Source organism: Monodelphis domestica, chromosome 1, assembly GCF_027887165.1.
Source record: "Monodelphis domestica isolate mMonDom1 chromosome 1, mMonDom1.pri, whole genome shotgun sequence".
Classification (NCBI taxonomy): Eukaryota; Metazoa; Chordata; class Mammalia; order Didelphimorphia; family Didelphidae; genus Monodelphis; species Monodelphis domestica.
In genome coordinates, this window is record NC_077227.1 from 627,060,349 (window position 1) to 627,084,372 (window position 24,024).

Genomic DNA, 24,024 nt, shown 5'->3' on the forward strand with positions numbered 1-24,024 from the left:
TATAAAACTGCAGTTAAACCAACAGAATTCAAAACTGATTAACTGTTTATATTGTTGTAGGTTAAATCAATACTTTTTTCTATATAAAATTCACTGTATAAGTCTCATATATATGACCCACAAATTACCACCTTATTGAAAAATTTCAGTGTTTTTTTCCAAACCACCTTTTTTTACCTTTGGGAAACATGTAAGCTTTAAATAAAGAGTTGATTATTGTCTACTTTTATCTATTCTCTCTTTCCTGGCTTCCCCATATTTTACCTTTGGCCCCTCCCCTCTCTTCTTCTTTTGGCTATCTAGACCTCATTGATGCTTTTGACTATTACCACAGTGCAAATTATTGCCAAATTATAGACAACCCTGATTTCTCTCAAACTCTAGAACCTCTTTCTTAAATATCTGAATCACAAGCTGTCACTCCATCCCCTATGATGAAATATACTTCCTTGTGGATAAAGATTATTTAATTTTTATCTTATTATCAAGTGCTTAGGTCAGTTTCCAATATATAATAAATGCTTACAAGCAACTTGTCAATTGATAACAACAGCTCATATATATTAAGTACATTAAGATTTGCAAAGCATTTTAGAAATAATCTCATTTGATCCTCACAATAACCCTGGAAGTAATGTGTAATTAGTATCCTTATTTTAGAGGCAAGAAAACTGAAGTAGACAAAGATATAGTAATTTTCTCAGGATTACATAGCCAATTAGTATTTGAAATTGAATTTGAATTCAAGTCTTCTTGACTCCAGGTCCAGCTTTTTGGTCACTGTGCCACCTACTGTATCTATTTTTTATTACTACTTGGGATGGATATTTGGACCTCAAACTCAACATATTCAGAAGAGATATTATTACCTTTCCTTTGAATGCTCTTCCTTCTTTGAACTTCACTATTTATGCCAGTAATACCGACATTTACTCAGGCTTCCACATTTTGAATCTTGGAGTTGACCGTGACTCTTGTTTTATTCCAATTGGCCAAAATTCAAATGGCATTACCTTCATAGTATATTTATAGCCATCCTCTCCTTTCTATCTTCATTGTCACTACATACACTAATACGACTAACTTTATCAGACACTTAATCTACTCTGCCAGCTCCCTAACCAGTTTCCCTATTTCTTTTCTCTTCCCTCTCTGAATTATCCCTCAACATCTCTGTTACAGTAATCTTTCTAACATGAAAATCTGGGCATTACACTACCCCACTCAAACCCTCTCAATGGATCCATATTTTTTATCACTCAGTCAGTCTACCTACTATGTGCCAGGAATTTTGCTCTTAGGATACAAGGAAAAACAAAAGATATTTCCTGCCCTTCAAGATATATAATGGGAAAGTTATTCACAAACTGTATAATATAAATATTAGCCATTATTTGTAGTTAGGATATGGTATTCCAAAAAGTCACACATTCACTTGAAATATAAGGATTTTCCACTTACACACTTATTTTTACAAAGTTTATAGCAATTCTAACTGACAGAAAAACTTATTGATTTTAAAATGCAAGGATTAGAAGAAACTTTTTCTTAAGATCACTTGGACTTTCAAAAGGATTTATGACAGTGATAATCCCTGAAGTTTCTAGGATAAAAAGAGAAATAAGCAAATTAGGTAATCCCTACTTTCAGAGAATTTATGTTTTATCAATTCTTTTTTATTTTATCGAGCATATATTATTTTGCCATTGTGAAGTGTTGTAATAATAACTTTTGGTGACATTGGAAATATAGAAAAAACTAAATATATAGTGATGTCATTTTAGTCTTCATTAAGTATAAAAAGATAACAAATAAATTCATAAAGCATTCATAAGCTAGGAACTTCTGATGTGCTTTTTTCTATTATCTTGTTAATTATAACTTCAAGAATCAATGTCATAATTTTAGCCTGTGTGACAAATAGCCTTAAAACCTTCCTAAATTCCTGTGAATATTTAGAGGAGACTGAAAGGAGATGCTTTAAATACTGTCAAAGAGCATCCTTTCATTCATGTCTTTGTAATAGTTAAATTAATAAACCTAAGTTATGTATTATACTTAACTTAATATTTTAAAAAATACTGATCTGTCTTTTGTGCTGTCAATGTTAAAGGGTTCCATAGCTACTCAAAAATAATCAATTCTATAGAGTAACATTGATATTAAACTTTATGGTTATCAAACTTCCCTTATTCCAATTTTATACTTACTAAGTAACATTATGATATTAATATGGATTCTTAAGAGGAATTTCCTCCCCAAATCAGAGAATGTAGATAAACCAAAACTAATAATCTAGTTTGTGTGGTACTCTTATTTTTCAGAATCAATGAATGAATTAGCATTCTGCTTTATTAGTCTACTAGAGTTTGGCCCCCTTGAATCAGGCCCCTAAGCTTTTTATGTTGACCTGATAAAACGTGATCTTTGAGCTTATGACCCTGGACTAGTGGTGAATGGTGAACCAACTTATACAGATTTTGCCTGAAAGTATTGGTCTCTTTACAACACCAAAAGACAATAAACATATATAGTAAATTTTACAGAGAATGATCATTCAAATAACCAGTATATTACCTACCAATTAGGAGCTAAATTTTGCAGTGACTATTAAAGATAATTCATAGGAGCTGAATGAATACTACAATATCCAAAAAGTTCTGTTTTACTTCCCTTTTAACAGAGACAAATGATTAATTATGCTTGAAGGACACCAGAATTGGGGGGGGGAGTTAATATGTAAACATTCTTTTGTGATAATCATAAGGAAGAAACTGAAAACTCACTTTAGGGCATTATGGGATAGCTCTCCCAAAGAATGTATTGCGGAATGGAAAAGATACAGGTGGGGAAGCTATTTTCACAGTCTGTGTGTAGGAGATGAAAATATTCTGCCCCAAATAAATTTGCATATAATAGATCTTCCTGTATGACTTTCCCACAGCTGTCTTTCAACACATGGAGAGGGGAATTGGGCATAATGTTACAAATAATACAGCCATTTTTATACAGAATTTAAAACAATTCTTCTGTATTTTAATTTTTATTCTTTCAGTCTAGCAATGTATTTGCACTCTGACTGTGAAAAAGCTGTGAAGACAGTGGCTTTCTTAACCTTTAAAAATCTGTCCATTTTGAGTCATTCTATTTTTGTCAAAGCCACCAGTATCCTTCCGGTCAGTTCATAATCTCTATGTCATCCTTAATTCCTCTTCCCATTCTCTCATCCTCCTATTTAAAACATTGCCAAGAAAGTTAATTCTCTCTTTACAACAAATGTAGAATTCATCTCCTCTCCATTCATATGATTACTAGGACAGCTCAAGGCATCCACCACCTTATGCTGGGAGCATTACAGTAGCTTATTAACTGAAATGCCTGCCTCAAGTCTTTCTCCTCTTCAGTCTTCCCTCCATATAGTTATTTACCAAAGTGATGGTAAGCATAAGTCAGTCCTCTGCTAAATAAATTCTAATGGCTCCCTGTTATCTCAAGGATTAAATAAATATATTTTAGTTTTGCATTTAAACTTCTTTAAAAATCAGAATTCAATCTACCTTTCCAGAAATATATTAACGCCTTTATATATGATTTAGTAAAGCTAAATTAGATCTTACTGCTCTTCCCTACTTGTAACATTCTATCTCCCATTTTTCAGCCTTTAAATATATTGCCCTCCATACCCAGAATGCATTCTCTTCTCACTCCCACTTATTTGAAGCCCTAATTTCATTATAGTTTGTTCAAATGCCAAATCTCAAGTAAGATCTTTCCTGTTTCCCTAGCTGCTAGTATCTCATACTGTCAAATTACTTTGTATTTAATTTGCATACATTTATATGTATATCCTATCCCTCTCTGTAGTAAGTGAGGTTCTTTAAGGCAAGAACTATTTTTTTTTCTTTTATACCTCATTACCTGTTACTGTGCCTGGCTCATCAAAAATGCTTAATAAATGTGCTTTGATTGATTTAAGGAAAGTTGACAATATTATCTCAGCTGGTAAGGAAATATATATGAATTTATAGCATATGGAGAGAGGATAAATACTAAAATTACAGTATTTGGTATCAGTTGAGAATTTAATTTAAGAATGTGCCTAAATTTGAAGAATATTTTTATTCATGAGAAAGCAGTAAAACATTATAAGAATAAAAAATACACATGTAGCACTAGTTACCACTTTCGTATAACCACATTCCTTCACATTATGACATGTGATGCAAGAAATTAAAGACACTTATAGTTGAAGGGAGGTAGAAATGGAAACCGAATAGCTATTTAACAAGATGGTATCAGATAGGAGGAAATGACACCTTTGTACAAAAATATATGCAGCTTTTGTGATGGCAAAGAAATGGAAACAGGAGATGTCCAATGCTTTGGGAATGACTGAACAAGTTGTGGTACATGATTGTAATGAAAGACTATTGTGCCATACTTTGTGCCATAAGAAATGGGAATCAAGATGATATCCCCCCCAAAATAAGCAAAGACTTATTTGAAGTGATGCAAAGCAAAGTAAGCAGAACCAGAAGAAAACTGTACACAGTAATAGCAATTAAGTATGATGATCTATTTTGAATGACAACTATTAACCAGGACAGCTCCTTAAAATTACTTAAAATTACTGTTATAGAAGGAACTGACAGTTTGAATGCAGATTGGTGCACTCCATTTTTCATTTACTCCATGAATTTTTCTCTGGTGTAAATCATATGTATCCTCTTTCAGAGCATGCTGAACATGGATATATGTATTATATAATACAGCACATTCACAACCTATATCATATTATTGGCTGTCTCAGAGAGGCCTGGGGATGGAGGGAGAGAGAGGACATGGATTACAAAATGTCAGAAAAATAATTTAAAATTGTATTAACATGTAATCTGGAAAACAGCAAAATTTTAATTTAAAAATAAGATGGTATCAGTCTTGGGATCTGGATTTCTAAATTATCTGTAACTATAAATAAAGACATCATAGGAATAAGAGTTACTTAATCAAAGATTTGTTGTCAAATTATTTCAGTTGTGTCCAACTCTATATGACCCTATTTGAGGTTTTCTTGGAAAAGATAATGGCATATCTTTTCTTTTCTAGCTCATTTTACAGATGAGGAATAGAAGCAAGTCAGGTGTGACCAGGGTCCACTTTTTTCCTCTCACTCCTCAGCCATATCAACTCCATCAATTCATTAACCTCCAGTTCCTTTCCCCTCTAGGATCAAATGCAAATACTTTTAGTTGAACTCAAAGAGGTTCATAATCTACACACACACACACACACACACACACACACACACACACACACACACACACACACACACACACCAATAAATGTGCACACATGCACACACGCATGCAAACACTTCCAATCCTATTATATATTATACTACTACCCCTGTCTCTTTATTCTTTGGTCCAGTGGAACTGGCCTCCTTGCTCTTTCCTTAAGAAGACACTTCACTTCTCAGTTCACCTAATTTTCAATGGCTGTCCCTCATGCTATAAATGATACCCTTCATCATTTTTTCTATCTCCTGACTTTTCTTTCTTTTTTTTAAGCCCTAATTAAAAATCTCATCTTTTATAGGAAGCCTTTCCCAACCTCTTTTAATTCTAGTGGCTTATCTCTGTTGAATATTTCTTATCTTTTCTGTATATCACTTGTTTATACATAGCCTTTTGTATATTGTATCCCCCATTAAAAGGTTAATTATCAAAGGTGGGGACTCTTTTGCCATTATTCATGTCCTTTACACTTAGTGTAGTACTTGACACAAATCAGGTCCTTAATAAATATTTATTTACTGACTAACAGAGATTTTTGAAATTTACATTAAATTTTCCATGAAGTTTAAGAGGAATTACCAAAAAACAAAATTCAAGCTCATTATTTCTTGATTAAATGCCAGTAATAAAAATATAATAATGGAAAGGATATTAGAGAGCATCTAATCCAAAACTGGAAATTTGTAAATGAGGGGGAAATGACCCAAAGAAATTCAAATCCAGATTGTTTTAAATGGGTACTGGCCAAATCAAAATAAAATAGTTATTAAAAAGTTAGATAAACCAAGATTAAAAGAATAATAGAAAACATACATTAAAACATTATATGTGAATCTCAAGCTAGGACCCTTGAATAGTAAATTTCCCTAAATATTTTGTTAAATTTAGTTATGAAAGTTGGAGTATAATTTTAGTGAAATAAAAGAGATATATGTAAAACTATCAATAAAAGCAATCGTAAATAGATAAAGAAACTGCCATTCAAGGTTATATACATCTAATATAAAGTAAATATAACTCAAATTGGGTTTTTGTGGTTTCAATTGATATATTCTGCTTTTATTTCTCTCACATGTTCCCCTGTACTCCTCACTGTTTGCTCTGAGAAATATATTCCTTATAACAAAAAAAAAATTAAGGAGGAAGAGGAAAAAATCAGCAAGATCAACCACATCAAAATCTAATCTGATTTTATATTCAATGATCCAAACCAATGGATGTCAATGGATGTCGGTCTCTACAAAAGAGAAAGTAGTAGTCTTCACATATCTCTTCTTTGAGGTCAATATGTTCCTTGTAATTTTGAAATACTTGGCTTTAATTTTTTTATTGTCCCAGTTAATTTGAACATGATAGACTACCAAACTAGGAATTTGGCATTGTCAGTAGAAAGAGCATTACACAGCATCATAATACATTGGTTTGAATACTGAATCTGCTACATAGAACTTTCCTACCTAATAGAAAGTCATTTAAACCCTTTCAGTATCTGAGTATCTTCATATATATATATATATATATATATATATATATATATATATATATATATATATATATATATATATATATATATAGTTACGTGGTCTTTAAAGTCCATACCAGATCTTATATTCTATGGTTTTCTGTCCCATGTTTCAAAACTCATGGTTGGAGTTCTTTGCCTTATGAATGAAAATGGTCTCATTCCTCTATTCTCTTCTTAGGAAAAGGAGTAAAAATAAATGAAATTAGCTCTCTACTTAAGTGATAACAAAATATCATGGAGAGAAGTCAAAAAAGAGACTAAAAGTACTTCTATGTTACCAGAAGAATTCTAATTGGCTTAGTGTGAGCCTAGGAGTAGGAATATTGATCAATACCCTTATCGCAGAAATCCCAAGTAGGTGAAACCCAAATTTAAGTTGGATATGTTCTAGAGGACAATTCAATTCTTAATTGTTATGTCAAAGTCACCATATGTTATGACAACTGTACTTAGGGAGGGAGTCAAGATGGATTTACAGAAACACTGAGGATTTATAATGGATGTGCAATCTTTCTCCCTTTCAGATTTCAAGATAAATGCAGGTACTTTCCAGTGCCATGCCTTTCTTATCTCAGGAGGATCAGTGAGCCACAGATATTTTTCTTACCAGGCTCCAAACTCAAAATATAAATGGCAAACTTATGACTGTGATGGGATCACTTTCAGTTTGTGTCTCCCTGTATTGGGCACAGGGCATTGTGAGTCTTTAAAGAGAAGCTGATATAGTCACCATTTTTGGTCACCTGAGAATTTGGGTATCAGCTGCTGTAACAATTGCAGAAAGAGTTGTTCAAAGAAAGAAAAAAATGGTGGAAAGAAGTCATTTTGTGATGATCATGCTGTACTCAATGAAAGTGAAATATAAAACAGTTAATAAAAAATTTCTCAAAAATATTTGCAATTCTTACAGAGGCTTTAATATTGGCCAATCAATTGTAATTATGCTATGATGTTTTATCTTTAAATATTCCTTTTTATATTCATGAGATTAAAATTTCCTGTTCCATAACTGATTTATATATCTATAATGGGAATCTTCTTTTCTCTTTGTGTTCTGATGAGAATTCCTTAGACTACAGCCAAAAATACAAATTTCTCATGAATCTGAATTGGTAGGTGTGAGAGTTGGCACTGAGAATTTGTTTCTCTTTTGAGGAGACAGACACCCCCACAGAAGTGAACCCCAAACAAACCTTATGGAAAGGTAAGCAACAGAGATTAGTGAAAATTACCAGTTCTAGTGGTCTTTATGCAAGAATAAAATAACTTAAAATATTTAGTCAGGGGATCTCTGAGACTATGTAGAATTTTGTAATTTTAATCTTTGAGATTTCATCAAAAGAGGGAGCTCCAATCAGTCAATCAATTAATCAATCAATCAGCAAGCATTTATTACACATTCATTAGGTTCCAGGCATTGCTCATTATGTTGGGATAGACAGAAAAAAATAGAAATAAAACCCTGCCTTCTATGAGCTTATAGCATAACAGGGGAGACAAAATATAAAATATAAGTATAATATAAATATAAAATTTTAAAAAATCAAATGAAAAGGTTAAAAATGCCTCCTGAAAAAGGGGACACTTGATTAGTTTAGAACAAAGGCAAAGATTCAGAGAGCTGGAAGAGGGTAGAAACATTCCAGTAAAAGCAAACTCTCCTTGCCAATGCATAGTTGTACCTGCTCTACAACTTGTATTTGCGGCATTGTGAAGATTACTTGGGCTCCAGTTTCCTTTAATAAATGCTTCTAATTCCATTATGCTTTTGGTATTACAATTGAATCTGTTTTCTTCTGTGATTTCATCAGTCTGGGAAGTTCCGTTTCCAAGGTAGATCATCACTCATATTATAGTCATATGGAATAATCTGAGGTTTAGAGAAGTCTTAGCAACTGGCCTTCTTTCTGTAATGGGCTTGTCCATCCCTCTGTCTTGTCTTTGTACCTTTGCACTATGCATCTCCCACAATTAGATTGACTTCCTTTATCATCTTCATTTCAGAATCCTTCACATCTTTCAAAATACAGCTCAAAAACAACCACTTCCATAAAGCCTTTCTACATTCCTACCACTGCTAGTACTTTCCCTAATTACATTGTACCTACCAATCTCATAACTGTCTTGATTATCACTAGAATTCTGCATTCAGTTGGGTATATCTTTCTTTTTCTCCTGTACTTTCTCTTTTCTCCTTAGATCAACTATGTGGAAAGCTCATTAAACAACCAATTTGCTTTTCTGTTCTTTTCCTTTGGAATGTTTTGTTGCTGACTCCTATATAATACTTTGAACCTCTTTCCATATTTCTTTAAATAATCAATTCAAAAGATTGAATTCCTTAAATCTATTCATATCCTCACTTTATATTTATAAGGGATATTAATTGGTTCATGCATATACATCTGATGTTTATCCCTATTTTTTAAAAAATTTTAATCTAAATTTTGCAATAAATTTATGATCTGCATTATAATCAGCTCCAGGTGTGGTTTTAATTGACTGTTGAGAGCTTCTCAACCTTTAGTGGTAAAGTGTATTATCAATCTGATTTTTATATTGACCATCTGATGATATCCATGTATAGAGTTCCCTTTTGGGTTACTGAAAGGATGTTTACTTTGATCATCAAGATATCAAGGGAACATTTTATTCAAAAAATGGGCCTGATAAAAAAATGGTAAGAAATTAACAGAAGTAGAAGATCGATCACAACTAATTATTTACCTAATTTAGCTGACATTTTGAAAGGCAATTAAAGTTTCTAAATATATCCAGGACACATACACTTATACACATATGCACAAGTTTACCCTGGAGAGCCCAGGATAATATTAATCTAAACGATTTACATTAAACTTGGTTATTTATTAGGCAATAAGTTTTATCTTTCTAGTTCCTTTTTCATTATTTAGCACATCACGCATTCATTATATTCCTATGGGCAAAGAAAAATAAGTTTCATGACAATGAAGAAGGCCTGAAGCACAACAATTAGAAAGGTAGAGATGAATGTCAAATTGTTCTCTGTTCCTGATATGTAGATATTCTAAACATAGATTTCCATTAGAGGCTGGCTTGATTAGCTTGAATGGTCATAAATCCCCTACCAAATAGTCTCATAAATGCTAAAAAATTTCATTACATATATTTTGACTGAATAGTAGATCAGGTCTCTACTGTCAATTCATAAAGATATTCAGATATCATACAGATAAATCAGGCAAAAAATCCCTGCTTTTTCCATCTGTAAATTACGATTGATCCAAATACATTTTTTTTACCTGTCATAAGGAGTGTCAACCAACTCAATACTAGTATCCATCTGACCAAACATTTTATCTAGCTTCTTGGCATCACAATCTTAATTTATTTCCTAGGTATATGTGTCAATGCATATGTCTAATATGTGACCTTGGGCATGTCAAAAATTCTCAATCACTAAAAAAATTTCTATCAATTTTAAATGGAAATAATAGTAGTCTTTTGCCTCAGGAATTTTGAGGCAAAATACGATCATTATTATAAAATGCTCTGAGAATTTATAGCAGAAATTACACAGCACAAACTTCTTAAACTCTCAAGAAACCTGAAATTTTCAAAAAGATTCACCTTTTAACCCAAAAAGAAATCTTCAAAATTTTGGATCTTTTCTAAGTACTTTGAACACAAATCTGACTCATTCCCATGCATGGGCATATAATAACAATTAACATTCATCAAGTATCTTCTATGTGCCAAGAACTATATAAAAAATCTAAGTAGTGTTTTGGTTACACTTCCAGCCCTTGAATCAACATGATCTAAGTTTAAATGTGGTCTCTGATGCTTACTAGCTTGGTGACCCTGAGAAAATCACCTAACTTTAAAATTTGCCTCATTTTCCTCATTTATAAAATGTAGATAAAATAAAAGCACCTACATTCCAGGGTTGTTGTGAGGATCAAATGAACTAATAATGGTAGTGTTTAGCACAGTGCCTCATGCATACTAAGCAGTATATTAAAATGGTATTATTGAGGCAAATGAGATATTTAAGGTACACTGTAAATTTTAGTGTATTATACGAATACTATTATTATTTTTATGTGTAAATGATACAATTATGGAAATTGAGATAGTACTTGATCTTAGGAAATATATCCTAATAGTAATAATTTAGCATATGCACAGATGCATCATCATTTAAAAAGAAAATAGAGATGTTGATGAAATATATGAATTATTTTTTCTTTTGGTGCTACCAAGCCTATTTTTAGGCTGTAATTATTTCAAGCATGACATCAAACATGAGAACCAGTTTTGAAGCCAAGTTCTTGGTTCCTACCATGACTCTGAAATAGATATTTCGATGATACTATGCCACTTAACCTCTCTGTGTACTAGACAATTGACAATTCTCAGTTTTCATTATTACTCCATAATTAAAAGATGTCAACCAACATTGCTAGAATGTTACTTCCACAGGGAATAATCAGGTGTAGTCCCTATCCCTACAATTAAAACACATTTAAGAATACATAACTCAAATAAGGTCAACTAAAGTTCTCTTTCCAATTTTTGTTCTTTAAAATGTTTTATTAATAAAATATTTTTGTATTTTTTGTAACCATCATTGAGAGGAGAGGTCCAGGAGGAACCTTTCCCCACTCCATATTGGAATATCCCTCATAAAAAAAAAGATAAATGATGAAGCAAAAACTCCTGTTAAGAGACCTTATATTGGCCAACACATACAACATCTCCCTCTAGGAGTTGTCAGACTGCTGCTGTACCTTTGGTTCAGGACTCACTTTCCTAATGTTGAACTTTTTGTTACTATTCCTAAAGTAGTGTGGCATACATTATTCTTTTGACTCTTATTTTATTCCAAATCACTTAGTGGAAGAAATATGGAATATTATCTAGAACAAAAAGGAAGAATGAATTCAATGCCAGGATGTAGATGAAGCAATTGAGGATTTAGTTCCAAGAATGAGGAGCAATGGGTTACAATCAAAGGATCAGTAAATTTTATATCAATGCACTTTGGTTCAAATCCTGGTCTTGATATTTAGAAGCTGTGTAATGTAAGGATAATTTTAGGGTTGTGACCTAAACTAAATCAATTTTTGTCACCAGGGGATATCCCAAATAAAATACCCAATTCAGCTGGAAATCTATGGTGATTTTAATTAATATAGAATAAAGAAATTAAGGAGAAGGGGGAGGAAAAAGGTGTAGGATTTTTCCTGCCTAGCCTGTGCCAGAGGGAGTTCAAATTAGTGGCTTTTAAGAGGATTGTTTTGGAAGGTAAAGGAGAAAGGAATCAGCCTAAACTCCAAGAGGGCTCAACTAAGATGTCTGAACCTGAACCAGCTACTCAGCTTCTCCCAGTATAGTATCAAGGGAAAACACATGGCCAAACCAGACAATAGCTGTCACCATGCCTAGATATCGGAAAGCTTAGCATACTGCCAGCTAGAGCCACCTAGTGGAAAGTGTTGAAGAGAGCAAGTGACACGAAATATAGAGATGGTTTTACATCACTTTCTTGCATCTTATGTGTACCAATGGTAGCTTATGCTGACTTAGGACAGCCCAGGGATCTGTCAGCTGTTTCTGATTTGTCATTTGCTAGCACATGTCTATCAAAGGCCATCCTCCTAAATACTTAATCCTTAAGTATGGGTATGGACATTCCTGATTTTGTTAGACTAAGTAGGGTGGAGTAATCTTAAAGTTCATAGTAACCATATACAAATATACAAGTTCTTTCACTTCTAGGGGTCTCTATTTCCTATTCTGTTCAGCAAGTGAATTGGTACAGATGATTTCTTAGAATTTTTCAAGCTCTGGATATTTTGATTCTATAAATATATTGTATAACCCTCTTCAGAATTACCTGAAAAAAGGATTATCATTTCTTCTGAGTCTGTAGCAAAGGACAGTGAAGAGAAGAATAAAAAGAGTCATATTCTATAGTCAATACTATGTTCCAATTTACTGGTGGGGCCAGTCATCAAAATTTCATGACTGCTTTATTTAGAATTTAGCAGCATATGTACTGAATAGAAGATGATAGGGGGAATAATAGTTCAAGGTTTGGGAGTTTGAGACTAGTGAGTCAGGATGGGACCATGGTTCAAAGGCTAAACACATCATGTAGATGAATAGTTTAAAAGAGGTGCAATTTTAAAGAAACAACAATGTCGACAGAGCACGTGGTGGACTGGGAAATTGGGAAGGAGGAGATTGACTGAAAATTGCAGTAAGGATAGAGAATATGGGTTTAGAAAATATTTAAGTACAAGAATTACTTTATTCTATTAATTAAAATACTTGGAATATATTACTCTCTGAAACTCATCTTTTTTCATATACGACTCACTACAATAAAGCAAAAATATATTCATGAGTCTTATACTCTACACAATATTCACTCTCAAGTACTTATTTCTTAAATGGACCCTTGAGACCAGAGAGAGTCAATATAACTACCAAGGTCCTTAATATACTTCCCAGAAGTTCCTCCTCTTATTCATAGGCCCCTAAATGGGTAGTGTCCTATTTGGCAACTTTGGTGCCCAGGAATATCTCTTTAATTATGTAAGTATGTTGTCTCTACTGACATTCAGTTTCTAAATAAGATGTAAATTATATTTACTTGGCCTGCTTAATAGAATCACTGAAATGCCCAGCCAGTAACTCAATTCTAAATTTCTCTACCTCAGAAATATCTTCCAGAATAAATAATAAATTCTTATTCTTAAAACTTACATCATACTCTACTGAACCTCTCCCAATCTCCCTGGAGCAACAGTATTTTGAAGATTTAAAAAATATACTCCTGAAAATTCAGTCATTCAATAGGATTTGTATATGCATGCTTGTGTATTTGTGCAAAAGAATGCAATCAAATGTTTTCCTTTTACTTTTTGAAAAGTTTCTTAATATTCAATACCTTTGCTGCATGATACTACCTTCTTAGGCTTGCCTCTCAATTTGTCTTTTTCTACTCCTCTGCATAGAAGAGTCTAATGCCTGAGGGTGTCTGATCAGAGGGCTTATGTATACTTTGCTGAGATTATTTAATCATTAAGTATTTGTTACTTATCTGCAATTGAGATATATATTCATCATTTTCTATAATAGACTACAAAATTAGTGAATTTGCATACACTTCAAAAAAGTGGACTCAAGTATAATATTTCTCCATTTTATTTTAACTCTTAAAATAATGTAGAAAATAGTTTAAACAATGAATTTCTTCTTTATTTACCATAGTATATTTTCCTTGGCAACAGAACTGTCTTAATGTAGTTACAAAGATAAAGGAATTTTGATCTTTTTTCCATAATTTAAACTAAAGGCAATTTCTAATCCTTATTCCAGTCACTAAAGTGTCATTTTAAAAATAATGCTTTTGAAAAGGTGAGCTTACAGGCATCGTACTCAGGCATTTGTCTTTTACCTTTCCATAATCAGATATCTAAATGTTGTGATTGTTTCCTAGCAAGTAGATGCCTTTGTATATATTATTTTATTTAATATGCAAATATTTTCTCAACCACTTAAATGTAGGATGATCTAAACTCAAAGATAACACTTGATATTAAAGAAGGGAGAACTTAAAGCAATAATTTTCCTTTAAAAATCACTTTTTCAGATGAAAAATTTAGAAATCTATTTTAAAAACAGGTAACCTGACACCTAAACCATGTTTTTTTCTATTGCTTTATACAAAATGGAAATTTTGGTTATGTTTTCTAAATTTACTGCTTTTGATTTTTATCACTATCTATCCCATTTCCCTGAATGTTCCAAAGCTATCTCTCCAACTGCCTTAAAACTGAACTTACCAAAATTGGACTTTGATAGAAAGAATGCCCAAAAAGATGATCCTTATTATGATTAAAAATACCTTTGAAGTCAACATCATCATTATCAAAGTGTTTACTATGAACTATGAATTTCATCTTACAACACCCCTCTGAAAGAAGAAAGAATAGCTGAGAATCAATCTTATTCTCAGACACAGAGCTCTTCATTGGTAAAAGCCAGAAAAAAGAATTTGCAGTGTAGGAATTAACATCTGAAGGGAAAAGAAAAAGGCATCGCGAGGAATGAAAAAAAGGTGTGGTTTCTAGTCAGCAAAACTTTTGGTAAAATGATTCTTTCTTATGGCAAAGATTAAAAAAAAAAAAGTAAAATTTTCACACAGAGATTGCAAGTGGGTAGGCTTACTTATAAAGTCCCAAAGGCTAACACTAAAAATGTTTTTTTTTTTTTATTGATTCAGGTGCTAGAGATGAAAGAGTGTGACATCAACATTAACAGTGGGGGAAACATACTATTGGTTAAATAAGCCCCATTCTATACAATATCCAGAAATGACATAGTCACTAGATATTTCATTGCACTAAAGTAAAAGAGACACTACTGGATCATAAATTCACTGAACAAGATTTTATACACATCTGGAGAATGGAGACTATAAATGTGACAAAAATGAAACTGGAATAAAACACTTATGGTAATCCATTAGCCTGGAAAAGTATTCTATCTGCAAAAAATCCAAATCTAGATGATTAAATGTTTCATGTATAGACCCTCTTGAATAGGAGAAAACAAAAATTTTACCTTTCCCATCATGTTTATTGTAATTTTCTAGTCCAGATAATTACAAATCAGAGAGGTTAAATGACTCACTGTCATACAACTAATTAATACTATATCAATTATCAAAAACCCAAGTCTTCCTCCTAGTGCTATATTCTTCTCCTTTCATTCCAGTTGCCTAGAGTCAGAGGATAAAGACCAAGTTAAGAGACAGGACTGCAAATAAAACAAATCCATATCTTTTTAACTCTCTCTCTCTCTCTCTCTCTCTCTCTCTCTCTCTCTCTCTCTCTCTCTCTCTCTCTCTCTCTCTCTCTCTCTCTCTCTCTCTGTCTTTCTGTCTCTCTCTGTCTCTCTCTCTGTCTCTCTCTGTCTCTGTCTCTGTCTCTCTGTCTCTGTCTCTCTCTCTCTCTGTCTCTCTCTCTCTCTGTCTCTCTCGTCTCTCTCTCTCTCTCTCTCTCTCTCTCTCTCTCTCTCTCTCTCTCTCTCTCTCTCTCTCTCTCTCCATATGTCTGTCTCTGTCTGTCTATATCCCTCTGTCCGGCTGGCTGGCTGCCTGTGTTCTGTCTCTGTCCTCTGTCTTTCTCTCTGTCTCTCTCTCTCAAAATCCATGACTTTTTGTGCTATTTTTAAAGGAGTTAAGGGTTTTCCCATGCTACTACAGAGAGGACTCTTAAAAACATGAAGTTGTCAAAATATATTTATGGAAGATACTATAGGTAAAGAAAGATGTGACAGAGAATTATTGATATACATTCATGATCAGAAGATTTTGTTAATTTGTGGAAGATGTCAGAATAACACAAAGATTAAGTGGCTGAATTATAAGGAAAAATACTCAAAATGAAAAATCCATAGTTAGCCAGTATCCCTTTCTGTGTTCAGGAAAGGTAGAGAGGTAGTCCACCTGGATAAGAAGGAAACATTTAGGTGAGTGCATGAGGAAGAACTGGAGGCTATGCTTCCAGTCCTTGGATTGCCTCCTATGATTTTGCTGCAGCTGGGACAGGAGGTAAGAATGACAGAAGGCAGCTATAAGAACACAATTCTCTAGCCCCACTTATCCAGAAAATGATCAACTGAACCATGACATCTGGGTTTATAATTGTGCTCCCCCATGGGTTTCACCTCAGCGAGGCAATAGGAAAAATAGAGTATTTCCAGATCCTACAAATCTAGGAGTATACTAGTCAGAAACCTAGCTACAAGAATCTAACACCTATGTCTAGTCTTTGAATTATGGTCAGAAAGTGTATGTAGCAGGGAGTGGGATTCATCAGTCCATCATAATAGAAACAAAGGGGAGAAGATAACAAACTAAGCTGCAAATAAAATCATAGGGCAACATAGAAAATCACTGATTTGTCCTAAGAGTAAATATGGACTGAATTAGCTAATGTCAACAGTTTAAATGTGTAATAAGTTTAAGAAATCATTGTGATCTTGCTATTTTTTCTTAAAACATATCTGAGTCTCAATTTCTTCAGCAATTTGAATAATATAGGTTATACACTTGACCATGGCTCCTCTCATCACAAGATCACACACTGATCAACATTAACTTCTTTTCACCTTTTGAAATATGTATACTAAAAAGCTCTTGCCAATAAACCCTAAATAGCGTACCATTAGAGAACAAGGATTCATCAAGTTTACTTACTATATGATCTCTCATACCACAGTGCTGATATGCGGATCTATTACCTAAGTAAGCTAAAGAGATGCATTTCATAATCTTTTATGAGTATTAAATTTTCCCCAGGGTCAATATCCATGGGTATATTGTGTTCCTAAATAAATAGCTTGTGAATCCTTGACATAGGCATTCAGCACACAAAGGAAAAACCACCTTTTTTTCCCTTTTCAATTCTATACAATCTATTTCTTTTAGCTCTCAACCAAGCTATTGCTCACATGTAAATAAATCCGGGAGATAAATGTTTTTTAAAATTAATTCCCCTGGGCTACTAAGGGAGGAGATATGTCTTTATCATACCCAGGAGCCTAAAAACAGTCCTCAGACTATCCCCCAACTAGAAAAGAAATTCCTTATACCATAGGAAAGGACTTAAAATTGTGACCTACCGTGAATAAAATTATATCACTGTTGTGTTTTAAAATTATGCACTCTCTTTTACAGTCCTTGGAAGCTTTCATTCTTCATGGTAATATAAACCATATGCCAAATTAATAACTATATTCATTGAGAAATAAGAATTTTCTAATACTAAAAAGATGTGCATTTGTAAAAAACCTAAAAATCATGTCCCTCATAACAAACCCTTGCATATACCTGCCTTGGTGGTTTATTTTATATTCAATGGTGTAACATTACACTCAATGCTGGACCTTACACTCAATCCTGTAAATAAGACCTTTGCTTTAGCCATTTTTTTACATATCTTAATTCTTTCCTAATTGATTTTGAATATCCCATTATTCCCACATTTTTGACCCAGGTGCATTCCTACCTGAATGATACGCCCATTTATCTCTTATTCAACAGCAGATATTTGTGGTTAACTTTAGTTTAAAGGTAGATTCATCATATAAGTCCTAGGTAAGTCATTTAAGATTAAATAATGAAATCTCCACATAGAAAAGTAGGTATTTCCAGGCCTTGCTGCTATGAGATCAAATTAACTCTAGTCTTGAACACTCTGAATACTTCAATGTACTTACTTCAGGCAATAACTAGGACATCACACAGATCAAATAACACAAATTCAGAGACCCAGAAGGGAATACCCTTTATCCTCTTCTGTGATTCTGAGTTTTGCAAAGAGGAAAATTTGGAGTTGATGTAAAATTTGCTCACAAGTTACACTAGTCAAAAGTGGAACAATTTGCCTCAGAAAGTAGTGAATTTCCCCATTTAAATGATTCATGAAAAAGCTATATGACCCTCATTCTGTGCATATTATAGAGAGAATTATTTAATTATAAGTTAAATAGTAAGACCTCTGAATTCCCTTCAAATTTTAGTGCAGGGACTGTTTATGCCCTTTTTTGCATTCCCTAGCACTTATCATAGAGCTTGTTACAGAGTGGGTACTTTTAAAGAATGTTATTGACTGATTGGCTGTTTTCTTTATAAATAATCATTTATTGATATCTTTCCCTTCTTTGACATCATCATAACTTTTCCCCATATCCTTCGTGATCTCAAAGAGATATCCCATGTAACAAATAGTATTTTTGAAAGACCAACAAAGGGGGAAAATCAGTATAACTTGTGAATTAATTGAAACAATGTTTGGAAAAATATACAGTGTACAATACTTGTGGATTCCTCACCTCCACATACAGGTTGTATAAAGACTGTGCTCTCATACTTTTTCTTTCAAGCCATGATTGTTCTTCATAATTCAGAATATTCACTTTTGACTTTTCTGTATACTAGCTTTTCCCCTTTACATTGTTATAGACATTATATATATATATATTGTTTTCTTGTTTTGTTTCACTTCATCATACCTCAGTTTATATAGACTTTTTCTATGTACTTCTTCATTCATTACAGTTGCCATTTCTTATAGTGGAGTAAAATTACATTATATCCACATATCACAATCTGTTTGATCCTATGTGTCAGTAAAGGGAGCACTAAGTCTAATGATTCACATGGATTTATTTATATTTGTAACTTTTATGAATTTACTAATTATTTTATCTATTTTAGATTTATTTTTAGTTGACTCTCTAGGGATTGGGAAATCACATATCATGTGCAAAAAGCAGTTTTGTTTTGCCTGTGCTAATTCCTCCCAATTTTTTTCTTGATGCCTATTACAGACAAAATCCCATTTCCTGTAAAAAGCCTATTTGGAGACTCCTTTGTGGCTCAATGGACAGAATACTGGATCCAGAGTCAGAAAGATGTGAGAAGCACCTAACCTCTGTCTATCTCAGTTTTTTTGAAGCACAATGCCTGGCATGAAGTTGGCTCCTATTAATGTATGTGCTCCCTTCCCACCTTCCTAGCCTTTTGTGATCTATTCTACCTTTCATCTTCTCTACAACTTAGTGTCAAGAGAATTGCTAGCACCTGGCAGCCCATAAAGAAGAAGGAAAAGGAATTGGATTTGTACTCGGAAGAAATAAATTCATATCCAGACTTTATTTAACTCAGTATGCATATGACCTTGCACAACTAAGTGATTCTCGGATACCTTTTGGCTCAAAGATCCTAAATTGTATATGGTTCTTCAAATACATATGTGCAAGTTTTTATTCAAAATAAAAGAATGGATCAGCAACTATTAACTCTTCTCAACACACAAAAAGTTAGTCACCTATGAATAAATTTTTTCTAACCTTAGAAGCAAGGAAAGATCAAATCTAAAGAATTCATACTGACATACAAGCTTTACCCCAAACTCAAAATTCTTACTGGCATATCTCACTTGTATATCCTATCCAGCCATTTCCTTATGTCTTAAATCTTGTTGCCATATTTTTTCTTTTTCCTACTCCTCTATCCTTTCTGGTCATTCTCTCTGACAATCAAGGTGGCAATTAGCTAATATAACCCACCTCATTTACCAATTTGTTAATGGAAGAATATTACAAGACCTTATTAGCTACATTCCTCCAGTTCTTAGATTAAATACATGAATGGGACCAATAAGCAATTTGTAGGTTTTGTTAATTTTATGAATAAAACCAAAAAGTTAATGATCAAAATGATAGAAAATCTTTTGTAATCAATTCTCAAAAAAAAGTTCTATTCCTAGAATATTACAAAAAATGGCAGTCCTCTCTTCAAAGATTTCTCAAAAAAGTTTCCTATTCCAAGGCCTATAATATTTATTTGTAGATTGATAAACTTTATTTATAGATTAACTATTTGCTGCCTTATGATAGATCTTCTAATGTTGATTGAATCAATTATTTGCCTCATATTTAGCTTTTCATATGTTTATATGTTTTTCAACTAGATAATTTGGGTCTCTGCTATGTCTCTAAGTATATTCTAGTGCCAGGATATAATAGGTTCTCAACAAAGATTAGTCAATTGATTTCTTTTTATAAGCAAGATAACATTCTAGATGGAACTAAAGTTGAAAGCAATACAAATTCCTATTTAAACTTTAATATCCTCTTCATTGTTTAATATGTACTTTTTATCTACACATTTGTTAGCCTTTATGCTTTGCTTAAAACAATGATCATTTTTCATCTTTTGGGCTGCTCTAATAACCTTTCTATCAATTCCAAAGTATTCCTGGATCACTAAGAAGAAAGGTAGTAATTACCTTCTTAATACCTACTATTGTGGAAGCACTCACCATTGTTAAATTTTCCCCACTAGGGTTATATTTAGTGGACTGCTTGATTCCCTAACCCACACTACATTACTCTCAGGTATGACTCCACACTACCATTCTCATAACAGAATATTGTGAAAATTGTGCATCCATGTCTGGTTCCTAAATAATTAATCCAACAATCTGCTCCTGAATGGTTTCCCCGTTTGATAACTTGAATCTAGATGAGTTCTATTCTTTTTTTTTTCTTAAAATTTAGAATGCACCAAAGAAATCAGAAATTCTTGAAAATAATGTTTCATAAGGTTTCATTATATATTTCTGCATGTATAGTTTGTGTACATGTAGAGAGACATGATTTGTCTCTCTCTATATGCTATATATCAATACATTATCTATTATTGCTATTATCTACATAATATGTATATATACCAGAGTAGAAATATATATTTACATAATGTATGCACATAGATGCCTATATTTATGATCTATATTATGCATATATTTTTGCTTTCTACATATTATGTATATGCATAGACATATTTATACAAATCTATATGTTGATCTATACAAAGATATATACATGCTTGGGGAGCCAGGTGAAGCACAATATCTTTAATCTTTTTCTATTACCATCTTTACACAGAAACAATTTGAGTTGTTTGGGGCATAATAGGAAGGGACCCAAGATTATCCTAGAAGCTTAGATTATTTATTGCTAGAATGTCCATATTTAGTTCTTGGCTTTCATTATAGTCTTCCATCCCACAAACACTTTTTAATTCTTATTCCTTACACAACTTAGCATCCTTCTGTCTAGCACTCTGTTTGGCTGAACATTTTGCTCCTTAACTAGCCCAGAAAGGATTCCCTTTGAGATGATTCTCTTCAACTTTGATTTTAGTCTTAAAAGGAAGGAATTTCCCTTTCTGTGAAGAGCAACTCTCAGGGGCCATAGATCCTGTGACTGCATTCTTATTTAGAAAAGGAACACACACAGCTAGTTTCATCCAGAAATCTGTTGAGTAAACTTTGAGCTTCAAGGGTGGGCCAGGACCTTTTAACCCAAACATTTGGTAGATGTACCACACATATTACTTTAAAAAAATTATTTTGTTTTTCATGTTGGTCAAGAAGGCATGTTCTGAATTCAGTATGTTGCTTGCCACTCTATTAATGTAAACAGACAAAAATAAAGTCAAGGGGCTTCATGATAAGTAGTTTAAATGATATATTAATATTAAATGCACAAAAGTACAGCATGTACCATCTGAACTTCAAAAAATGAATATTGTAAGCACCATTATGAGTTTAACATTTAAAAAGTTAGAGGGCTAGTCTCCACACGAATTTTATTTGTTCCTTACACAGTGAACAGAGAACAAGGTAACATAAAATGTCAAAATCATAGTTGGTAATTATTCAAGCTATGAAACATCAGATTCATTGAATTCTCTATTTTATTTAAGACTGGGTCCATTCCTAATAAATAAATATTTTGATCTGAGTGGGGGGATTTTTCTTAAAAGAGTGTATCTAATAAATTTGGCAACAAGGTTTTCTTGGGTTATATTTTGGAGGGTTTTGTTCTTTCTATCTTCATGGCTTGAAATAATATTTTTCAATGAATAGTTAGCTTTGAACAATGTAACTCAAGTTTCTGATTTTATTAAATCTACTTCATTATTTTCTACTTTGAAGGCAAAAATTAAAAAAAAAACTATTTCTTTGCTATACTATAAGATTATTAAAGACCTCAGAAGACTTCAAAATACAGGCTCATGGTATATCCTGTCTTCCAATATTTTACATGCCTTGAGGAAGAGTTAAATATAAAATTCTGCTTACAATTTAGAAAATGGGAAATAATACTCGAATAAAGAATGAGCCCATACTGGTTGTTCTCCCTTTGTGGAGAGTAGGCTGAAATAAATAAAATAGATTCTGTTATCCCAGACCCTACTCATGGACTCTACAGATTAAATGGGGCTCCATAGTCATATTGGGAATATAACATAGTAATCTCCCAGAAGGGGAGGAAGAGGAAGAAAGAATAACAACATCTTGCATTTATAAAAGATTGTGTGTGTGTGTGTGTGTGTGTGTGTGTTTTATCCTCACCACAAAACTAGTTAGGAGAGATGTTGAGTAGTTATTTGTATGTTCTTTTAATAGATGCAGAAATTTAGGCTGTTCCTGTTTTATGACCTCCCTCAAAGTAACAAGGAAAGCAAGAGCCAGAACTATTTCCCCAGTTTACTCATTCAGGATCTTTCAATCACGGCATTCTGGGGAAAGGAGATAAAATATAACTTATTACATGTAGGCCAAATTTTTCCTATGAATCTGTACAAATCCAGTGCACAAGCTGCTATCTGCCTTACGGAAGATCACTCTTTCAGATATCTGCAATCCATGGAGGGGAAATATTCAATATCCTGATTTATCTTTAACCCAGAAGATAGCAATTAATGCTTTTTTGTAAATGAAAGGTGGACATAGGCCTGATATGGCAAGTTGGTATTATGTATCAGCTTCATTACTTTTATTTAAAAGTTGACATTTTCATAATCTTGGGAAATGCCATGGGTTGAAGATAGCTGGTGAGGAAGAGATGGTATCTCACCTAAATATATATGATAATTTAAAAAGTAATATGGAGAATAGAATTTGAAATGACTATAATAGAAGTAACTCGCACTTACATTGTTCTTCCTAGATTTGAAGATCAATGATCATTACTTTATTTTATCCTCAGTATTCTTATTATCCCCATTTACAAATGTGGAAAGTGATGCTTAATGTTAAATGAGTTGTCCAACTTTATATTACAAATCCAATAAGTATATACATGCAAATCTAGCTCTTCTTATAAAATGAGATTAATAATAGTATCTTTCTCCCAAGGTTCCTGGGAAGATAAAAAGATTTAGCATATATGAAGCATTTTACAAACCTTAAAGAGCAATATTATTATTATTATTACCATTTTAATTTCTTATTCCAAGTATATAATTATTTATTATAACACAATATTTCTAAATTTTTAAAATATATTTTCTCCATAATTTATAAATCTATTATTTATATACTGTCCCTTTTAAGCATCGGTTTCAACTGACCAGAATCAGCACATGTATATACATGTTCATGCACACACACACATACATACTCAAAGAAATGTAACTATTTTCCTCCCATTTAGTATGAATAATCAAATATATAGACATATATTTATATACTTACATGTCTCTCTATATACAATATGATGATATTGTGAAAATACAAGAGATATAATATATTTGAATTTAAATTAATTTCAAACTTTCAG

General features: G+C 32.7%; 1 protein-coding gene across 3 annotated transcripts in view; it reads right to left on the reverse strand.

Moving 5' to 3' along the window:
- Positions 1–24,024, reverse strand: part of PLCB1 (phospholipase C beta 1) — a 902,125-nt gene that overhangs the window by 619,308 nt on the left and 258,793 nt on the right. The gene's annotated exons all lie outside the window — the stretch shown is intronic.